This window comes from Tamandua tetradactyla, chromosome X, assembly GCF_023851605.1.
Source record: "Tamandua tetradactyla isolate mTamTet1 chromosome X, mTamTet1.pri, whole genome shotgun sequence".
NCBI classification, from domain to species: Eukaryota; Metazoa; Chordata; class Mammalia; order Pilosa; family Myrmecophagidae; genus Tamandua; species Tamandua tetradactyla.
The window spans coordinates 27,956,934-27,979,388 of NC_135353.1; the positions used below are offsets into that span (position 1 = coordinate 27,956,934).

Here is a 22,455-nt window from a genome sequence, read left to right on the forward strand (position 1 = left end):
TTTGGACTTGATGAATTTGCATATTCTAATTATTTCATATCAGTGAGATCATACAACATTTGTCCTTTTGTGTCTGGCTTTTTTACTCAACATGGTGCCCTCAAGGTTCATCCATGGTGTTGCGTGTATCAGAACATCATACCTTTTTATGGTGGAATAATACTCCATTCTATGTATACACCACTGGCTTTTAAGACCTCTGAAAGACTGGAAGAAAAGACTCCTCACATTGTTGAGGGAATGCAATCAGCTACAGATGGAATCGACTAACTATAGATGCAAATCCATCTATGCAATATCTTCACAGTAATAATCAGCCCAGTTCTTACTTGACCAAACAACTGGACACAATATGCTAGTCAAGTTGATGCATGAATATAACCATCACAGAAGTGATCCCAGCTCTTGTCACGTAGGTGACCCGAAATGGCTCCAGCTCTTCTACAAATTGTGTGATCTTAGGCAAGTCACTTAGCCAGTTTTGTCTCAATTTTCTCAAGGCAGGGCAGCTCCCGAATCTCCCGTCTGGTTGGAAGGAGGTGAGGGGTTGGGGGTGCAGCCTAAGGAATTTATCTCGAAGATGCTTTCACAAATGGAAACTTTCGAGCATACAAAAACGTTGAAAACATTTTATTTTAGTAACATATACAACCTAAAATTTCCCTTTTCAACCACTTTCAATTAATTATACAATTCAGTGATCACCCACAAATCCACCACCTTGATTCTACAGATTAGGATTTAAAAAAAATTATTTCTGCAAAGTCAATCGAGGTGTTGGAGGGAGAGGTTATTGCGTGTCTGGGAACAGCAAGCACTTAGTTGGAGAAAATGGGGACTTAAAACAGTTGAATCAAAGGCAGTACACTGTACTTATATTAGCAATGGTGTTCTTTCTTAAGCAATGTTTCTTTCGTAATAGTTACAATAGGATACAGACAGTAGGTAATAGTTCACTTGAAAGTTCTAGAATCAGAGGGTAAAGAATGTCCTATGCCATCCCACTTATATTCCCTACTTACAATCAATGCCTTTTGGGTGCTTGATAAGCCAGGCATTCATGTAGCATTACATTCAATAGAAAACCTCTCTCGCACTTTGGGTTTAAGAACCTTGCCCCTCCAGTGCCGACACCGTGACATCTGACTCTTCATCATTGTAAATATTTTCGGCCATTTGCCATATGATCATACAGAAATGATGTTATCCTCAGACACTGAGCAAATGACCCAAGGCTCATTGGGGTTCCAACTGAAATCTGGTATCTTGGTGGTGTGTACTCCATGAATGAACAGGAGTTTACATCTTCTGCATCTTCTGCTGATTGCTGTTTTCCGATTTTACTGTAAATTCACACATTGAGATGGCCAACAGTACCACTTGAAGCTAAAATAGTTTCATTATGTGGAGACCAGTGGCCCTGGAAAATTTCATCTTTATGAAATTCAAAGGTGTGGAGTTTTAATTTTAAATTACACAGATCCCATAATGCTCCTCTTAAACACAGAGCCAGTTGTTAGAATGAACTCGCTATAGGGATTGAATGACAGACAGCTGACCTGGGCTGTGTGAGCACCTACCAAGTGGATTGGCTTGGAGGTGGTATTGGACCTGGTGTCCCATATTATAAGTTCGTGATCATCAGCAACAGATCCAAGCAGTGACTCATGGAGCAGATGCCAAGCCACATCTTGTACAACAGCAGAGTGGCCAGTAAAAATTGCTTTAGCATCCACAATCTTGCCTTCCTTTGGTCCTGCATTTATATCCCACAAATAGTGTGATTGTCAGATGCACTTAGGAGATGTCTGCTCAAATTAGAATTCCAGGAAAGACCATAGCCTTCCTTTTGGTGACCTCTTAATCTAAGATCAGGATTACATTTTCTGCTTGGGTCTGGTTTAGCAGGGTGCCTTGTACAGTCAAAACCCAACACGTTAAAACAAACAAAAAAAAGGCAGTACAAAGGTGGCTCAGCGGCAAGAATTCTGAACTGCGGAGCTGGAGAACTGGGTTTGAGTTCTGGAGTCTGCCCATGCCAAAAAGAAAGAAAGAAAGAAAAGAAAAGAAAAGTCAGAAGATGGCGTTCTTGTAGCAATAACTACAAAATCCACAGAGGATTCTGTGGCGTGTAACCAGCACGGTTTCCTTCTCCTTCATGGTTAATTTTAGTCCCACATTCAATTTTTTCCATTAGAGAACCAAAGCCACCACATTCAGCCTTGTCACTGCCACAGTGGGAAGCATCAAACCTTGCATCATCATCGGAATATGTGCTGGAGCCACCACCAAATGATTTTCGCTCATCAGATGTTTGAGTCTCCAGCACTAGCCAGTGAACAGCATAATCTTTTTCTTCTGGTTCAGTCACTTCAGGAAGCCACCGCACGGTAAGACTCGGCCGCTGAAGGGCACGGGACATAACCGGGTCATACAGACATGGTGCATTCTTCCAGGTTTTATATGCTAAGTTGATGACAAGTTCCTCCATGGTACCTTAGAACATATCTTTACTCGCCATCTTGTGTCAGGTCTTTGGCCCTCGCCACCGCCTCGGAGTCCGCTCGCTCAGGGAGAGTAGCCCAAATGCAGGCGCTCCTGCACTCCCAGCAGCGTCACGCCCTTCTAGCTACCTGAGCTCCGCTGCTGCCTGGGGCCTCCGCAGATGCTGCGTCCTTCTTTCCTTCCTCCTCCCCAGCCGCTGGTACCGAGGCCTGGACTGCTCTTCCTGGTGAGCATTTTGTTACATTTGCGTCATCGCTTATCTATCCATCCCTCGATCCATTAATCAAAGCAAGTTGCAGACATCAGTACCCTTCACCCTAGAAGGCATACCATTAGCTACAATTCACTATTTATTTATGGTAATTTTTCTTTTGAGATAAAATTTATATACAGTGACCTGCACAGATCTCAAGCATAATATTAGATCGGTTTTGACAAATGCATACCTCTCTTGTAGCATAAACCTTTATCAATATAGAACATTTCCTTTATGCCAGAATGTTCCCTAAGGCTCCTTCCCAGTCAATCATTGCCCTCTCCTACTCCCAGAGGCAACCACTATTTTGAATTTTTTCCCCACAGATTTTCTCCCTTCTCGAATTCCATAGAAATGTAATCAAATAGTATGTGTCATACTTTCACTCAGCAGGTTTCTGAGATTCAACCATGTTGTTGCGTGTATTAGTTGTTCTTTCCTTGTTTTTGCTGAGTAGTATTTCATTTTATGGGATGTACCCCAGTTTGTTTATCCATTCTCCTGTTGATGGATACTTGGGCTGTTTCTAGTTTTTTGGCTGTTATGGATAAAGTTGCTATGAATATTCACATACAAATCTTTTCATAGACATGTTTTAACTACTCTTGGGCAAAAACCTAGGAGTGGATTTGCTGAGTCATGGGATAGGTGTTTGTAAGGATGGTACTTTTACCTCGGGTGTACGTTTATTTGTGGATGCTCAAGGAGGAGAGGAGGCCTGGAGAGACTGGAATCAGGTCCTTGTCAAGACCTTAGAGCCAGCGTGAGGAATTGGAATTCATTTGTCTTGGGCAGTTCACTCCATCAGCCTGAAGTAACTGGTGTCCATGTGTTTTAATTTGTTTTGTTTTAACACCAGTTGCTATTTCTGTGTCTAATGTATATTTTTAAACCAAAGTTCCTGGTGGGTTAAAATCAATCATTTTCTGGTTTCCAAACTTCATAATAGTGGCCCTGTTAGGGCCATATTGTCACAGAAGAAAGAAGCAGATGAAATTAAGCAGGATTGAGGAGCCCAGCTCTCTAGGAACCATTTCTCAGTACTATCGGGCCACACGGGACTGGATCCCTGCAGAATGTTTGTATGGCTGGGATCCAGTTGTCTGGCTGCACCCAACCCTTGCTGACCAGGCTTAGTTCATCATCTGTATGTATCTGCGTGGCACTCCTCTGAGCCTACTCCTCAATTCCTTCCAGGCTGATATCGCTCTCATTCTTAATGAGTTCCAGGGAAGGAGATTCCACTGCCTCCTTTGACAGTTTATGTTAGAGTGCTTTATAATCTTGTCAAGATTATATCTAATCTCCCTATTTCTGCTACAACTCGTTTCCTCTTTGTCTGGATTAGTGAAAATAGAGATGAGGCCGCTGCTTCCTGCTCCCATGTTACCCTTTTTTGTCCTGTGAAGGTAGTTTAGGGCGTTAGCCCCCAAACTTCTTTCTAGGCAGACTAGGAAATATTCCGTAGTATGCTCTGAATCTCAGATTCTATTAAGTTGTGAGTGAATCAGTTCCCTTGAGGGGTGAAGCGACTCACTTGGGTACTTGTCCCGACTGGACTGTTATCACACAAAGACTTGTTTCTTTTCCCTAGTTCTGATTCAATTAACACTTTTGCACAAACCTGAGGAGGGCAGCTAATTATTTTCCTGTTGATTGGGCAAAGCACAGTGTTCTGACACTAACCTGTCTGGTCCTGCCTAACATCCATCTAGACCCATGTCTGATCCCTGATTCTGGAACTCTGCCTCTTGTTTACAGTATGGCCAGCTCGATGTCTGTGGCTTATACTGGCAATGGCTTTTACTTCACCTTTTGTTCTTTTGTGAAAGGCTCTTTAGATGGGTAGGGGAGAAGGACCTTAATCAGCCTCTAGGGCTAGACCATGACTAGAATAGGGGTCTTTGCATATTGCTGGTTGTGCAGGCAGCACATATTTGATTTAGAGTGCAACCAGGTCTCTTCAGTTTGGAAATGGTTAAGAACATTGACTCTGGCATTGGATAAACCTAGGTTTGGATATCAAGTTTATCATTTACTTGCCTGTAATCTTGCACAAGTGAGCTAACTTTTTTTCATGCTTCGTTTTCCTCATTTGTAAGATGGCTATGAAAATAATATTACCTATCTGAATGGATAAACAAATTGTGGTGGATTCATACAATGGGATACTACTCAGCAAAACAAAGGAATGGACTATTGATACAAATAACCACTTGGATGAATCCCAAAAAGTGACACCAAGTGAAAGGAACCAGATAAAGGAGTGTATGCCATATGATTCCATTTATATAAAACTCTAGAAAATGCATACTAATCTATAGTGGCAGAAAGCAGATCAGTGGTAGCTTGGAGAGAGTAGTGGGGAGAATTGAAGGGAAAGATTATGAAGGGAACTTTTAGGGGTGATGGATGTGTTTATTATCTTGATTGTGGTGATAGTTTCATAGGTATATACAAATGTCAAAACTTAACAATTTTATACTGTACATATGCACAGTTTATCGTACGTTAATTACACCTTAATAAACCTGTTAAAATAGTATTTTTCTCATATGGCTTGGTATGAAGTTGAAATGAGATCATGACTCTAAATAGTCTGATACATGGTAAGTGCTTAAAAAGTTGTAACCTTAAAAAAATCAATCAGATATACAAATGGCCAATAATCACATGAAAAGATTTCAACATCATTAGTCATTAGGGAAATGCAAATCAAAATTACAATGAGATACCACTATATGAATGTCTATAATAAAAAAGACAGACAATAACAAGTATTGATTAGGATGTGGAGATATTAGAACCCTCATAGATTGCTGGTTGGAATCTGAAATGGTTTAGCTGGTGTTGGAAACAATTTGGCAGTTCCTCAAAGAGTTCAACATAGAATTACTGCATGACACAGCAATTGCACTCCTACATATATATTCAAGAGACCTGAAAATACATTCACATGAAAACTTGTACATGAATTTTCTGTACAGCTTTATTCATAATAGCCAAAAAGTGGAAACAACTCAAATGTCCTTTAACTGACAAATGGGTAAAGAAAATTTGGTGTATCCATATAGTAGAAAATTATTCAGCCATTAAATGGAATGCATTATTGATACATGGTTCAATATGGTTGAACCTTTAAAATATTATGTTAAGTGAAATAAGCCTGTCATGAAAGATCACATATCCATAGGCAAATCTGAAGAAACAGAAACATAGGTGTTTGTCTAGGGCTGAGGTGCCTAGGGTTAAATGGGGAATGATTGGTAATGGATACCCAGTTTCCTTTTGGAGTAATGAATTATGTTCTAAAGTTAGAGAGTGGTGATAGTTGCATGTGCTCTGTGAATAAACTAAAATCACTGGATTCTACACATAAAAGGGAGAATTTTATGGTATGTCATTGGTATCTGAATAAAGCTGTTACTAAAAAATCAATCAGCCAATAGGTATTTATTAAATATGTTCTCTGGATTTGATACCAGGTTAGTGTCCCTAAAGCAAGCATTTAATATGTAGCAATGTGAATGGAGAACATTTCCAGTTGGAGGAAATACTTTTAATTTCTGATGAAATTGTTGGAAGTATGAATGAAAGAAAAGGGAAGTGAGGACATTTTTGTTACAAAATCTCTTACAGAATACAGAGTTTTATGAAAAGTTTCTTGGAGTCTAAAGCCTTAATATACAATGTGTGGCTCAGCAGCGTGGGCACCACCTGGGAACTTGTTAGCAACGCAGGATCACAGGGCCCACCTAGACACACTGAATCAGAATCTGCATTTTAATGAGATTCGCAGGTGTTTGGCATCCACATCACAGTCTGAGAAGCACTAGCCTGAAGTTAGCAGGATGACTTCCTGACACTCTAATTTGCCCTGCAATCAGCTTGTAAGCAAGGTGGTGGCAGCATATTTAATATTGTACTATGCTGAATATTCTTTAAATAGATCAATCATAGATTTAATCAGAATCTTAAAAATGATAGTGAATCCATTTTAATATAATTTCTGCCCTTATTTTGCTTTATTTTTTATTTTTATTGTTGGCATGGGCAGGCTCCAGTCTGCCCTTATTTTGATCTTTCCATAGCCCTTTGTAAAATCCCAGAATTCATTTTACTATTATGGATAATGGATAATGTTTGTATATTGTGAAGCAAATCTTCTTAGTATGCTTTAAAAAGAAACTTTGGGAATTTTTTTTGTGTGTTCTGTATGGTGGGGGTCCCATTTCCTTCTTTTTCTGTGTGTTTCTATCCCGTTATTGTAGCACCATTTGTTGAATTTGGCAGTGGGGTGGGGAGTGCATGGGCCGGTAATTGAACCCAGGTCTCCTGCATGGCAGGCAAGAATTCTACCACGGGGGAACTACCCCTGCACCCTCCCCCTTTTGGAATTTTAAACAAAAAGTATGGGTACAAAGATAATTTATAATTTTAAAATTAAAATCAGCAGTAGGGAAAATAATTTAGTGTATTACTTGTTTAGTGATTATAGTACCAGGTAAAAGCTGTTCATTTTTGAAAGGATTGTTGCGTCCTTGTTAAATTTCTAAATTACACTTTCAATTTTATGGGATTGCACTTCATTTATGTAGAAATTAAGATAAAATGACTGGCCAATTTCATAAAACAAAACTGTTAGGTACATTAATTGGAGCAATATTATAACTATAAATTTCATATATTTCAGGGGGGGTAATAAAATGAACTTTGAAAGTAATTTTTGAAGTACCAATCAATATATACATTTTTAAAATCCAAAATTATTCTCTTTTTGCCTTCCTAAAGCAATATTATGCCTTTCGAATATCCATTTGGGTAATGAGATGGTTTTCCTGATCTTCCTATATTGCCAGAGATTTTATTTTGCAGTACAATTGCAGGGTCTTAATCATCAAGTAGGCCAGAACTTGTGTTGATTTTTCCCTTAAGACACTGTGGCATAAATAGAAGGTAATTTATTTGTGGATTATTGTAGGGATCTGTTCTAGTTTGCTAGCTGCCAGAATGCAGTATACCAGAACTAGAATGGCTTTTAAAAAGGAGAATTTAATAAATTGCTAGTTTACAGTTGTAAGGCCAAGAACATGTCCCAATTAAAGCAAGTCTATAAAAATGTCCAAATTAAGGTACGAAGAAAAAGAGGTTACCGTCACTCAAGAAAAGCCAATGAAGTTCAGGGAGTCTTTCTCACCTGGAAGGGCACATGGTGAACATGGCCATGTCTTTTAGCTTCTTCAGGCCTCTTCTTTCATGAAGCTCCCCGGGGGCATTCTCTTTCTTCATCTCCAAAGGTTGCTGGCTGGTGGACTCCATGTTTCTCTCGTTCTCAAGCATTCTCCAAAACGTTTCCTCTTTGAAAAGTTTCCAGCCAACTAATCAAGACCCACCTGGAATGGGTGGAGTCACATCTCCCTCTAATCAAAAGGTCATACCCACAATTAGGTGAGTCACATCTTTGTGGAGATAACCTAATCAAGTTTCCAATCTACAGTATTGAATAGGGATTAGGAAAAAGGTTGCTCCCACAAGATTAATTAGGATTAAAACATGGTTTTCTAGGTTACATAAATCCTTTCAAGCCAGCACAGGATCCTTCATTAATAGGATTTTGAGAGAAAATATAGTCCAATTTCTTCCCCCAGCCTTTAATCTCCACTGGCCCATCACTTTTCAGAAGAAAAGGGACAACTTAATCTTTGAAAATTCCTCAGGTGGGATAACCTGGAAAGATTGTGAAGGAAGAGTTCAGGTGTGAAAGACAATGGCCATCCTAGGAGAAGCAAGATGAGAGTTGTTGAAAAACCAATGGGCACTGTGCTGAAGATGGCAGTTTAGTTAGGTGTGGGATTTAGCTCATCCTCCAGAGCAGCTAATAAATAGCCAGTAACAGTACAGAACAGCTCCTGGGGCCATGTCAGTGACCGGACACACAGCGTACCCCAGTCTGGGTCAGCGGGACCGGCTGCGAGCCCCCCCAGATCCGTGAGTTCCCCAAGCCGCGGCAGCCAGCGCCCCTCCCCCACAGGCTGCTTACCAGAGGGGAAAGAAAAGAGACTTTACCAGCAGCAGGGGCTGAGCTCAACCAAGGTCCAATTGTGGAATTAATTAACAAATTCTGACTACTGAAGATAGGCCCCCAGCTCAGCTGAACCTCGAGTAAAAGAAGAGGTCACTGATTTTTGCCCTGGCACAGAGGGGACAGGGCTGAAAGAAAAAAAAAAAAAAACACAGAGCTTTTTTTTGGATCTGAAAAGGTCTGGGCCCTGAAGGAAAGGAGGGGGCACATAGGACCTGAAGATACACAGAGCAACGTACCAACTTAAGCTCTTGATTGGCAAACCCGAGTAACAGGGATCCTGCCCAAAGGATTTTTCTCTGTTTTGGTGGCTGTGTTTACTCTTTGGATACAGCTGCAAGGCTTCTTGGGTTCCACTGCCCCAAGCATAGGCAGAATTAAGCTTCTTTGAGTGTTTGTCTGGAGCCTGTGCCTTCCTCAGGAGAGGGGTGGGGCCCAGCTCAGGTGGAATCCCTCCCTCAAGGAGTTCAGACCCAGGGTCTGGAAAAGTGAAGCGATTAAAGCCAGCCTACAACCTCTTCTCTGTCTAAACCATGCCCCCAGCAGAGAGAGTCTGTTGAAGTTAAAGGTACCACATCACCTTATGCTGGTGGGACCCACAGGCAGACAAGCGCCACCTACTGGGCAGGATAGGAAAAACGGAGAGCCCGGAGACTTCACAGGAAAGTCTTTCAACCTGCTGGGTTGCACCCTCAGGGAAAACTGATGCAGGTGACCCTTTCCTCCTGACAAGAGGCCAGTTTGGTCTGCGAAAATCTGGCTGGGGTCTATAATACCTAAGTAGACCCTCCTAAGTGTGTGTGTGCTGGGGAGGGAAGGCGCCATACAGGCAGGGCAAGAAACAAGAACTGAAAATTTCTGATCTGTTAAACAAAACCTAAGCTAGAGGTCCAGATTAAGCTGAACTGAATGTCAAAGAAGAAACAGACAACAAAGTCATCCAGCAAGAAAATCCTAGGTAAAAAAAAAAAAGTGAAACAATCTCCAGAATAAACTAATTAAGGTAATTAAATGCCTAGACACCAGCAAAAAATAATGAATCATACTAGGGAAATTGAAGATATGGCCCAGTCAAAGGAACAAACCAACAATTCAAATGAGATACAGGAGTTGAAACAATTAATTCAGAATGTTCAAACAGACATGGAAAACCTCATCAAAAATCAAATCAATGAATTGAGGGAGGATATAAAGAAGGCAAGAAATGAACAAAAAGAAGAAATCAAAAGTCTGAAAAAACAAATCACAGAACTTATGGGAATGAAAGGAACAGCAGAAGAGATGAAAAAAACAATGGAAATCTACAATGCCAGATTTCAAGAGGCAGAAAGTAGAATTAGTGAACTGGAGATGGGACATCTGAAATCTAACAAGGAAAAGAAAATATAGGGAAAAGAATGGAAAAACATGAGCAGGGAATTGAATGACAACATGAAGCGCATGAATATACGTGTTGTGGGTGTCCCAGAAGGAGAGGTGAAAAGGAGGAGAAAAACTAATGGAGGAAATCATCACTGAAAATTTCCCAACTCTTACAAAAGACTTAAAATTACAGATCAAAGAAGTGCAATTCCAAACAGAATTGATCCAAATAGACGTACTCCAAGACACTTACTAATCAGAATGTCAGATGTCAAAGAGAAAGAGAGACTCTTGAAATCAGCAAGAGAAAAACAATCCATCACATACAAGGGAAGTCCAATAAGACTATGCATACATTTCTCAGCAGAAACCACAGAGGCAAGAAGACAGTGGGATGATATATTTAAATTACTAAAAGAGAAAAACTGCCAAGCAAGAATTCTATATCCAGAAAAATTATCCTTCAAAAATGAGGGAGAAATTAAAATAATTTCGGGCAAAAAAATCACTGAGAAAATTTGTGACCAAGAGATTGTCTCTGCAAAAAATACTAAAGGAAGCAATAGAGACAGGTACAACAGACAGGAGAGAGAGGTGTGGAGAAGAGTGTAGAATGAAAACTATCAGTAAATGTAAAAACAAGGAAAATTAGATATGACATATAAAATCCAAAAGGCAAAATGGTAGAAGAAAGTATTTCCCTTACAGTAATAATACTAAATGTTAATGGATTAAACTCCTTGATCAAAACACACAGACTGGCAGAATGGATTAAAAAACAGGACCCATCTATATGCTGTCTACAGGAAATGCATCTTAGACCCAAGGATAAATATAGGTTGAAAGTGAAAGGTTGGGAAAAGATATTTCATGTGAATAACAATCAGAAAAGAGCAGGAGTAGCTATACTAATATCCCACAAATTAGACTTCAAATGTAAAACAGATAAAAGAGGCAAAGAAGGACGCTATGTATTAATAAAAGGAACAATTCAACAAGAAGACATAACAATCATAAATATGTATGCACAAAGCCAGAATGCTCCAAAATACATGAGGCAAACACTGAAAACACTGAAAAGAAAAATAGACCCATCTACCATAATAGTTGTAGACTTCAATTCCCCACTCTCATCAATGGACAGACCATCTAGACAGAGGATCAATAAAGAAACAGAATTTGAATAAAACAATAAATGAGCTAGACTTAACATATATTTATAGAACATTACACCCCACAACAGCAGGATACACCTTTTTCTCAAGTGCTTGTGGATCATTCTCAAGGATAGATCATATGCTGGGTCACAAAGCAAGTCTCAATAAATTAAAAAAGACTGAAATCATATGAAACAGTTTCTCAGATCATAAAGGAATGAAGTTGTAAATCAATCATAGGCAGAGTGCCAGGAAATTCACAAATATATGGAGGCTCAACAATACACTCTTAAACAACCAGTGGGTCAAGGAGGAAATTAGAAGAGAAATCAGTAAATATATAGAAGTAAATGAAAATAAAAACATGACATATCAAAATTTATGGGCTGCAGCAAAGGCAGTGCTAAGAGGGAAATTTATTGCCCTAAATGGCTATATAAAAAAGAAGAAAGAGCAAAAATCCAGGAATTAACTGTCCACTTGGAATAACTAGAGAAAGAACAGCAAACTAACCCCAACACAAGCAAAAGGAAAGAAATAATGGAGATTAGAGTACAAAGAAATGAAATTGAGAACATGAAAACAATCGAGAAAATCAACAAAACCAGAAGTTGGTTCTATGAGAAAATCAATAAGATTGACGGACCCTTACTGAGGTTGACAAAAATAAGAAAAGAGAGGATGCAAATAAATAAAATCAGAAATGGAAGAGGAGACATAACCACTGACCCCACAGAAATAAAGGAAGTAATGAGAGGATACTATGAACAACTTTATGCTAATAAACTCGACAACGTAGAGGAAATGGACAACTTCCTTGAAAGGCATGAACAACCAACATTGACTCAAAAAAAATAGACAACCTCAACAAACCAATCACAAGTAAAGAAATTGAATCAGTCATTAAGAAGCTCCTCCAAAAGAAAATCCAGGATCAGATGGCTTCACATGTGAATTCTACCAAACATTCCAGAAAGAATTAGTACCAACCCTTCTGAAACTCTTCAAAAAATTGAAGAAGAGGGCACACTACCTAACTCATTCTATGAAGCCAACATCACCCTCATACCAAAGCCAGACAAAGATATTACAAAAAACTACAGACCAATCTCTCTTATGAGTATAGATGCAAAAATCCTCAACAAAATTCTTGCAAATCGAATCCAGCAGCATATTAAAAGAATTATACACCATGACCAAGTAGGATTCATTCCAGGTATGCAAGGCTGGTTCAACATAAGAAAATCAATACACCATATCAACAAATCAAAGCAGAAAAACCACATGATCATTTTGATTGATGCAGAAAAGCCATTTGACAAAATTCAACATTCTTTCCTCTTGAAAGCACTTCAAAGGATAGGAATAGAAGGGAACTTCCTCAACATGATAAAGGGAATATATAAAAAAACCACAGCTAGCATCATCCTCAATGGGGAAAACCTGAGAATTTTCCCCCAAGATCAGGAACAAGACAAGAATGTCCACTATCCCCATTGTTATTCAACATCATGTTGGAAGTTCTAGCCAGAGCAATTAGACAAGAAAAAGAAATATAAGGCATCAAAATTGGAAAGAAAGAACTAAAACTCTCACTGTTTGCAGATGATATGATACTATATGTTGAAAACCCCAAAAAATCCACAGCAAAACTACTAGAGCTAATAAATGAGTAAAGCAAAGGGGCAGGTTACAAGATCAACACTCAGAAATCTATAGTGTTTGTATACACTAGTAATGAACAATCTGAGGTGGAAATCACGAAAAATATTCCATTTACAATTGCAATCAAAAGAATAAAGTATTTAGGAATAAATTTAACTAAAGAGACAAAAGACCTATGCAGAGAAAACTATTAAGAAATTGTTAAATCACAGAAAACCTAAATAGATGGAAGGGCATACCATGTTCATGGATTGGAAGATTAAATATAGTTAAGATGTCAATCCTACCTATATTGATTCACAGATTCAATGCAATACCAACTAAAATCCCAAAAACTTACTTTTCAGAAATAGAAAAACCAATAACCAAATTTATCTGGAAGGGCAGGGTGCCCTGAATAGCTAAAAGTATCCTGAGAAAGAAAAATGAAGTCGGAGGTCTCATGCTACCTGAATTTAAGGTGTATTATGAAGCTACAGTAACCAAAACAGCATGGTACTGGCATAAAGATAGATATATTGACCAATGGAATAAAATAGAGTGTTCAGATATAGACCCTTTAATCTATGAACAATTGATCTTTGATAAGGCAGTCAAGCCAACTCACCTGGGATAGTAGAGTCTCTTCAATAAATGTGCCTGAAGAACTGGATGTCCACATACAAAAGAATGAAAGAGGATCCATATCTCACACCCTATACAAAAATTAACTCAAAATGGATCAAAGACCTAAACATTAGATCTAAGACAATAAAAACTGTTAGAAGAAAATATAGGGAAATATAAATCTTATAATAGGAGGTGGTTTCCTAGACCTTACACCCAAAGCATGAGCATTGAAGAAATAAATAAATAAATGGGAACGCCTCAAGATTAAACACTTTTGTGCATTAAAGAACTTTGTCAAGAAAGTAAAAAGACAGCCTACACAATGGGAGACAATATTTGGAAACAACATATAAGATAAAGGTCTAGTATCCAGAATATATAAAGAGATTGTTCAACTCAATGACAAAAAGACAGACAACCCAATTACAAAATGGGCAAAAGACTTGAACAGACACTTCTCAGATGAGGAAATACAAATGGCCAAAAGACATATGAAAAGATGCTCAACTTCCCTGGCTATATAGGGAAATGCAAATCAAAACGACAATGAGATACCATCTCACACCCACCAGAATGGCCATTATCAATAAAACAGAAAATGACGAATGCTGGAGAGGACGTGGAGAAAGAAGCATGTTTATCCACTGTTGGTGGGAATGTCAAATGGTACAACTGCTGTGGAAGGCAGTGTGGCAGTTCCTCAGGAAGCTAAGTATAGAATTGCCATATGACCTGGCAATACCATTGCTAGGTATCTACTTGGAGGACATGAGGGCAAAGACACAAATGGACATTTGCACACCAATGTTTATAGCAGCATTATTTACAATTGCCAAGAGATGGAAACAGCCCAAATGTCCATCAACAGAGGAGTGGCTAAATAATCTGTGGTATACACATACAGTGGAATATTATGCAGCTGTAAAACAGAATAAAGTTATGAAGTATGTAACAACATGGATGGACCTTAAGGAAATTTTGCTAAGTGAGATTAGCCAGAAACAAAAGGACAAATACTGTATGGTCTCAATGATATGAACTGACATTAATGAATGAACTTGGAGAATTTCAGTTAAGAACAGAGCTCATCAGGAGATAGAAATAGGGTAGATATTGGGTAATTGGAACTGAAGGGATATAGGTTGTGAAATGGGACTGATTGTACAAATTCAGAAATGGATAGCACAATACTACCTAACTGTAATACAATTATGTTAAAACACTGAATGAAGCTGAATGTGAGAATGATAGAGGGAGGAGGGCTGCGGCACAAATGAAATCAGAAGAAAGATAGATGATAAAGACTGAGATGGTATAATCTAGGAATGCCTAGAGTGTATAATGATAGTGACTAACTGTACAAATTTTAAAATGTTTTGCATGAGGAAGAACAAAGGTATGGCATTACTGTAGGGTGTTAAAAATAGATGGTAATTAATATTTTAAAATTTTAACTTATGTGTGAGACTAAAGCAAAAAATGTTTATTTAGTGCAAAATTTATGTTTTGACTAGTGCATTTCCTAATATAACTTATGTAGACAGTTTGATTTAACACCATAAGTTCATGGAACCCTGAATAAGGCATGAGATTTTGTTGGTTTGTCCAGAGTGATGCCCTGATAAATCCCAGAGTGATTTGAACAGTAAATGAAAAAATATTTGCAGAGTCCCCTGCAGGGAATGGTGTAAAAGGGGGAAAATTAAACTTCCCCAAGTTGAATTCTTGATATTCTCACAAGCAGTGTGGACAACCAAAACAGTAGGCTGAGCCCCCAATCTTGGGGTTTGTTCATATGAAACTTAACCCCACAAAGGATAGGTCAAGCGTACTTAAAATTAGGCCTAAGAATCACCCCCAAAGAGAACGTCTTTTGTTGCTCAGATGTGGCCTCTCTCTCCAGCCAACACAACAAACAAACTCACCACCCTCCCCCTGTCTGCGTGGGACATGACTCCCAGGAGTGTGGACCTTCCTGGCAAAGTGGGACAGAAATCCTAGAATGAGCTGAGTGTCAGCATCAAGGGATTGAGAAAACCTTCTCAACCAAACAGGGGAAGAGTGAAATGAGAGAAAATAAAGTGTCAATGGCTGAGAGATTCCAGAGTCCAGAGGTTATCCTGGAGGTTATTCTTATGCATTAAATAGATATCACCTTCTTAGTCAAGATGTAATGGAGAGGCTAGAGGCAACTGTCTGAAAATGTAGAGCTGTGTTCCAGTAGCCATGTTTCTTGAAGATGATTGTATAATGTTATAGCTTTCACAATGTGACTGTGTGATTATGAAAACCTTGTGTCTGATGCTCTTTTTATCCTACCTTATCAACAGACAAGTAAAACATATGGAATAACAATAAATAATAGGGGGAGCAAATGTCAAAATAAATTTAGATTGAAATGTTAGTGATCAATGAAAGGGAGGGGTAAGGAGTATGTTATGTATGAGTTTTTTTCTGTTGTCTTTTTATTTCTTTTCCTGAATTGATGCAAATGTTCTAAGAAATGATTGTGATGATGAATATACAGCTATATGATGAAGAGAGAATGCTCATATTGTATGTTGATTGGTTTTATTAATAAAAATTGCAAAAAAAGATCAGAGTTGTCTAATAATATTTTAGTGCTGAAAATGTTTCTCTGTGTATTCACCACATTGTAAGGACCAAACTTCTTCATATATATATATACATATATATATATTTATTGGTAGAACAACATGTAAACACAAACATTCTTAACATACAAACATTCCATACATGGTGTACAATCAATGGCCCACAATATCATCACATAGTTGTATATTCATCACCATGATCATTTCTAGAACATTTGCATCACTCCAGAAAATAAATAAAATAAAAAATCTCATACATACTGTGGTAGTTAGATTCAGTTGTCAACTTGGCCAGGTGAAGGCACCTTGTTCTGTTGCTGTGGACATGAGCCAATGGTACGTGAACTTCATCTGTTGCTGATTTACATCTGCAGTTGGCTAGGAGGCGTGCCTGCTGCAATGAAGGACGTTTGACTTAATTGGCTGATGCTTTTAAATGAGAGAGCATAATGTAGCACAGCTCAAGCAGCTCGTACCTCACCTCAGCACTCACAGCTCAGCTCAGGCCTTTGGAGATAAAGAAAGAAATCACCCCAGGGAAAGTTGTTGGAACCCAGCCTGGAGAGAAGGCCAGCAGAGATCACCCTGTGCCTTCCCACATAAGAAAGAACCTCAGTGGAAAGTTAGCTGCCTTTCCTCTGAAGAACTAACGAAATAAATCCCCTTTTATTAAGAGCCAATCCATTTCTGGTGTGTTGCATTCTGGCAGCTAGCAAACTAGAACATACCCCTTACTCCTCCCTCCCATTGACCACTAGTATTTCTATCTACCCAGTATATTTTAACCTTTGTTCCCCTTATTATTTGTTTATTTTTATCCATATGTTTTAGTCATCTGTACATACCCTAGATAAATGGAGCATCATGCAGAAGATTTTCCCAATCACACAGTAACATTGTAAAAGCTATGTCATTATACAATCATCTTCAAGAAACATGGTTACTGGAACACAGCTCTACAGTTTCAGGTACTTCCCTCCAGCCACTCCAACACACCATAAACTAAAAAGGGGATCTCTATATAGCACATAAGAATAACCTCCAGAATAACCTTTTGAAATCTCTCAGCCACTGACACTTTATTTTGTCTCATTTCTCTCCTCCCCCTTTTGGTTAAGAAGATTTTCTCAATTTCTTGTTGCTCTCATCCCAGGATTTATGTCCCACGTTGTCAGGGAGATTTCTACCCCTGGAAGTCATGTCCCACATAGCAGGGGAGAGCAGTGTGTTCACTTGTGTGTCAGCTTAGAGAGAGAGAGAGAGAGACCACAACTGAGCAACAAAAGGGTTGGGGGTGACTCTTAGGCCTGATTTTAGGTAGGCTTAGCCTTTTCCTTTGCAGGAATGTTTCATAGGGGCAAAGCCCAAGATTGAGGGCTTGGCCTGTTGATTTGGTTGTCCCCACTGCTTGTGAGAATGTCAGAAATTCTCCAAACGGGGAAGCTGAGTATTTCCTCCTTTCTCCCCAGTTCCCCCAGGGGACTTTGCAAATATTTCTTTATTCATTGCCCCAATCACTCTGGTATTTATCAAGGTATCACACTAACCTGGACAAACCAACAAAATCTCATGCCCTATTCAAGATTCCCTGCACTTATGGTGTTCAACTAAACTAACCATATAAGTTACATTAGGAAATGCACTACCCAAAATATAAATTTTGCACCAAATAAACATCTCTTCCTTTAGTCTCACACAGAAGCTGAAGTTCTAAGATATGAACGATATCATCCTTTACCCAGTCTTCTGATGTATTTTAGTCCTATCCAGATCATCTTCATTCATATGTCTAATTGATGTCTGATCACTTTTTTAACTTTTTAAACAGTTCCTGTATGGGGTAATGCCCACTTTCATAGCTTCAGAACTCTGACTCTGAGTCTCAGGTGTCACATAAATACCCAAAGTTTCTGGGAAAGACCATATTATATACAAATAGTTCAGTATCTCAGAATTAAGAATTAACAGTCATACCTCCTGAATATATGTGACTGCTGTAATAGCTTGCAATCTAGGACCCTTTACAATAAGCCCCAACCTAATAATCCACGCTCTTGACTTTAGTTCACTGAATTTTTATATTATAGTTAGTCCAAATAATTGAGGCACGATAATATTTGACTTTTTGTTCCTGATATTTCATTCACCATACAGCTCTTAAGATTTGTTCATCTTGTTGCATGCCTCACAACTTCAGTCCTTCTTGTTGCCACTCAGTAGTTCATTCTATGTTGTACCTTCCGTTCCTCAGACGTTGTACCCTTAGGCCACCTCCATCCATTGTGAACCACGAACATTGTCAGTATCAACACCAGTGTGTAAATGTCCATTCATGTCCCCACACTCAGTTCCTCCAGGTATATACCTAGCAACGGGGTCTCAGGATCATATGGCAACTCCACATCTAGCCTCTTGTGGAACCACCGCACTGCTCTCCAAGGGGTGCACCTCTCATTTCCCTACTGACAGTGAATAGGAACATCTCTTTCTCTGCATTTGCTCTAGCACTTGTTTCTCTCTGACCATTTCAAAATAGTTTTATTCACACATCATACAATCCAATCTAAGTAAATAGCCATGCCTTCACCACCATACTCTGTCTGAAGACATTTCCTTTTCTTCCACAAAGAATCCATACCCCTTTCCTAATCCCCCACCTGTGGACATTTAGTTTTGGCATAATGGCTTTGTTACATTCAGTGGAAGCATATTACAGTGTTACTGTTGACTATAGACCCTAGCTTACATTGATTCTACTTTTTCCCATATACCATCTATTTTCAACACCCTGACATTCTTTTGTTCTGCCTCCTGCAAAAACATTTTTTAATTTGTACATTTAATCACCATCATTGTACACTCTAAGCTTTCCAAAATTATACCGTCACAGTCTTTATCCTCTATCCTACCTCCTAATTTCATAAGTGCCCCCAGCCCTTCTCCCTCAGCCATACTCACATTTAGCTTAATTCAGTGTACTTACATTATTGCACTACAATCAGGTAGTATTGTACTATCCATATCTGAATTTTTACAATCAATCTTGTTTCACAATCTATATTATTTCAGTACCAATTACCCAATTTCTACCCTATTTCTATCTTCTGATAACCTGTGTTCTTAACTGAAATTCTCCAAGTTAGTTCACATCAGTGAAACCATACAGTATTTGTCCTTTTTTTTCTGACTAATTTCACTCAGCATAATGTCCTTATGGCCCATCCATGCTTCATGACTTTATTCTAAGACCAAACTTCTTAACATGATTTACAAAACCTTGCATTATCTGGCTCCTTCATATCTGTCTTCCTCACTCACTGTGCGTTATCCGAACTTGGTCTTTTTATTCTGCTCATCTTAAGAACCAAGCACCTTCCTATCTTAAGGCTTTTTAACATGCTGTCCCTTTTGTCTTAGTTTCCTAGCTGCAATCACAAATACCCCAAAATGGGTTAGCTGAAACAACAGGAATTGACTGGCTCGTGGTTCCGGGATTAGAAATCCAAATTAAGTTTCCAGCAAAGCAATGCTTTCTCCCTGTAGCCTGTGGCTTTCTGGGGCTCACTGCTGAAGATCCTCGGGTCCTTGGTTTCTCTGTCACATGGTGATCAATGGTAGCATCTTCTCCTTTCTCTTCTCGGTTCCATTGACTTCGGCTTCCGTTCCTCCATATGGCTTTCTCTTCCTATTAATGAATTTCTTCTGTTTATGAAGGATTCCAGTAATCTGAATTAAGACCCATCTTGTTTCTAAATTGGCCATACTCTAACTAAAATTAAATCTTCAAAAAGTCCTATTTACAAAGGGTTCACACCTGCAGGAATGGATTAAAATTAAGAACATGTTTTTATGTGGTACATAATCCAACCTACCACACCCTCTGAATAGAAAACTCATCTTTCCCTTTTCAACTGGCCAATTCCAATTGATCTTCATGCCTATCTTTGTGTGTATGTGTGTGAAAAATAACATATATAAAAAAGCAATAAATTTTAAAGCACAGCGAAATTAGTTATAGAACAGATTTCAGAGTTTGGTATGAGTTACAGTTCCACAGTTTTGGGTTTTTTTTTTTTTTTTTAGCTACTCCAAGACACTAGAGACTAAAAGAAATATCAATATAATGATTCAGCAGTCATACTCATTTGACAGATCCTATCTTCTCTATTATAACTTCACCTTCTCCTTTCATCTTTCTTCCAGTCTTTATGGGTATTTGGGCTATGCCTATTCTAACTTTGTCATGTTAGAAAGGGCTGTCGATAATATGGGGTAGGGGGATGGAACTATCTGATGTTCTGGAGAGGCTGGATCCTCTGGCTTTCAGGATTTATCTAGCCTAGGAACCCATTTGGAGGTTTTAGTTTTCTGGAAAGCAATAATAGTGTATGGAAACTTTGTAGAATATCAGAAAGAGCCAGGTATTCTTTAGGGTTGGCAGAAATTGTCTTGGTTGGGGTTTGGCAAAACATGTTAGATAGCAATATCTAGCTGAAGTTTGCATAACATTAGATTCCAGAATAGCTTCTCAAACCTATTTGAACTCTCTCAGCCACTGACACATTATTTTGCCACAACACTTTTCCCTCTTTTGGTCGGGAAGACATTGTTGATCCCATAGTGCCGGGAAACAGGCTCATCCCTGGGAGTCATATCCCACACTGCCAGGGAGATTTTCATGCCTGGATGTCATTTCCCACATAGGGGAGGAGGCAATTTTACTTGCAGAGGTGGGCTTAGAGAGAGAGAGGTCACATCTGAGCAACAAAAGAGGTCCTCTGGAACTAACTGATAGGCATAACTATAGGTAGGCTTAGCTTTTCTGCTTCATAAATAAGCTTCACAAGAACAAGCCTCAAGTTCTTAGAAGTCTATTGACATAGAAGTCCTTAATGTTTTGAGACAGTATCAGGGGTTTCCCCAATGGGAAAATTTAATAGTTTCAGATTTCTTCTCCTATCCCTCAAGGGACTTTGCCAATACTTTTCGATTGTCTGCCTAACATACTCTGGGATGTATCCGGGGATTACATTAAGCTACACGGAATTACAAGTTCTCATTCCCATTCTGGGTTCCATGTGTTTGGGTTGTTTAAATGAACTATCCAGACAGGTTGAGTTAGATTATGTGCTACGGAAAATTTAGGTTTTGGACAAAATAAACCTCTCTTCCTTTGGTCTCATGGAGTAGAAGAAAGTTCTAAAATACAGACAACATCTTCCTTAATTCTGTATTCTGATTTACCTTAGTCCTGACCTGATTGACTTTCTCCTTATCTCTAATTTAAGCCTGATCTTTTTTTTTTCCAATTATTTTAACAGTTGTTGGATGTGGCAATACTGCCTTTCAGACCCTCAGAACTCCAACTCTGAGTCTTAAGTGTCACACAGGTGCCCCAACTTCCAGGGAAATACCAGGTGATGCAGATATAGCACAACCTCTCAAAATCTAGAAATAACAATTATAGCTTTGGAATAAATGTGACTGCTATAAAACCTTACTATCTAGGACCCAATTTTCTTATAAGTATTTTCTAAATGCGAGCATACAATATTTGCTCTCTTGTTTTTGGATTAATTTATATCAGATAATGTCCCCCAGGTTCATTCATGTAGTTGCATGCCTAACAACTTTGTTTCTTTCTGTAGCAGCACAATATTCTATCATATACACCATTGTTCACGAACCTTTCCCAGTCAGTGTATCCTTCAGACACATGCATTCATTAGGCATCATGTATAATGTCCAAAGTCAATCGTCCATGTTGTACATTATCCTCACTTAGTTGTATAATCAACCAAATAGAAAATCGAAACCTCCTCTTAACTCTTGTCCTTTACCCCCAATTATTTACCCCTGGTGTTGCTGTGGTACTGTGGCTGTCTTCTTGTTAAAAAGAGTCCATGGCATGCAACAGTAGTTTTCCCCCTATACCCCAGTATTATTTGCTCTTTGTACAAGATTCATACCTTTGCAGTAGTTCATGCAAGAACTTATTTGTATTTGTAGTGTTAATCAGTGGGATACATGGCCCTCTACAACCCCTTTCAATCATGTTCACCTTCAATATGGCAAAGTTACTTACAGATTCGCTAGTGAAACACCTTCACTTCTATCTATTCCCTTACATTTAAGTTCAACCTCATTAGTTAATTGTTCACCCATCTCTAGATCCCATATATCTCTAGCTCCCCTATATTATGT

At 38.7% G+C, this 22,455-nt stretch overlaps 1 pseudogene; it reads right to left on the reverse strand.

Moving 5' to 3' along the window:
* Nucleotides 1-1,104: 1,104 nt before the first annotated feature.
* LOC143671067 (histone-binding protein RBBP7-like) lies at nucleotides 1,105-2,521 on the reverse strand (annotated as a pseudogene).
* Nucleotides 2,522-22,455: the final 19,934 nt, after the last annotated feature.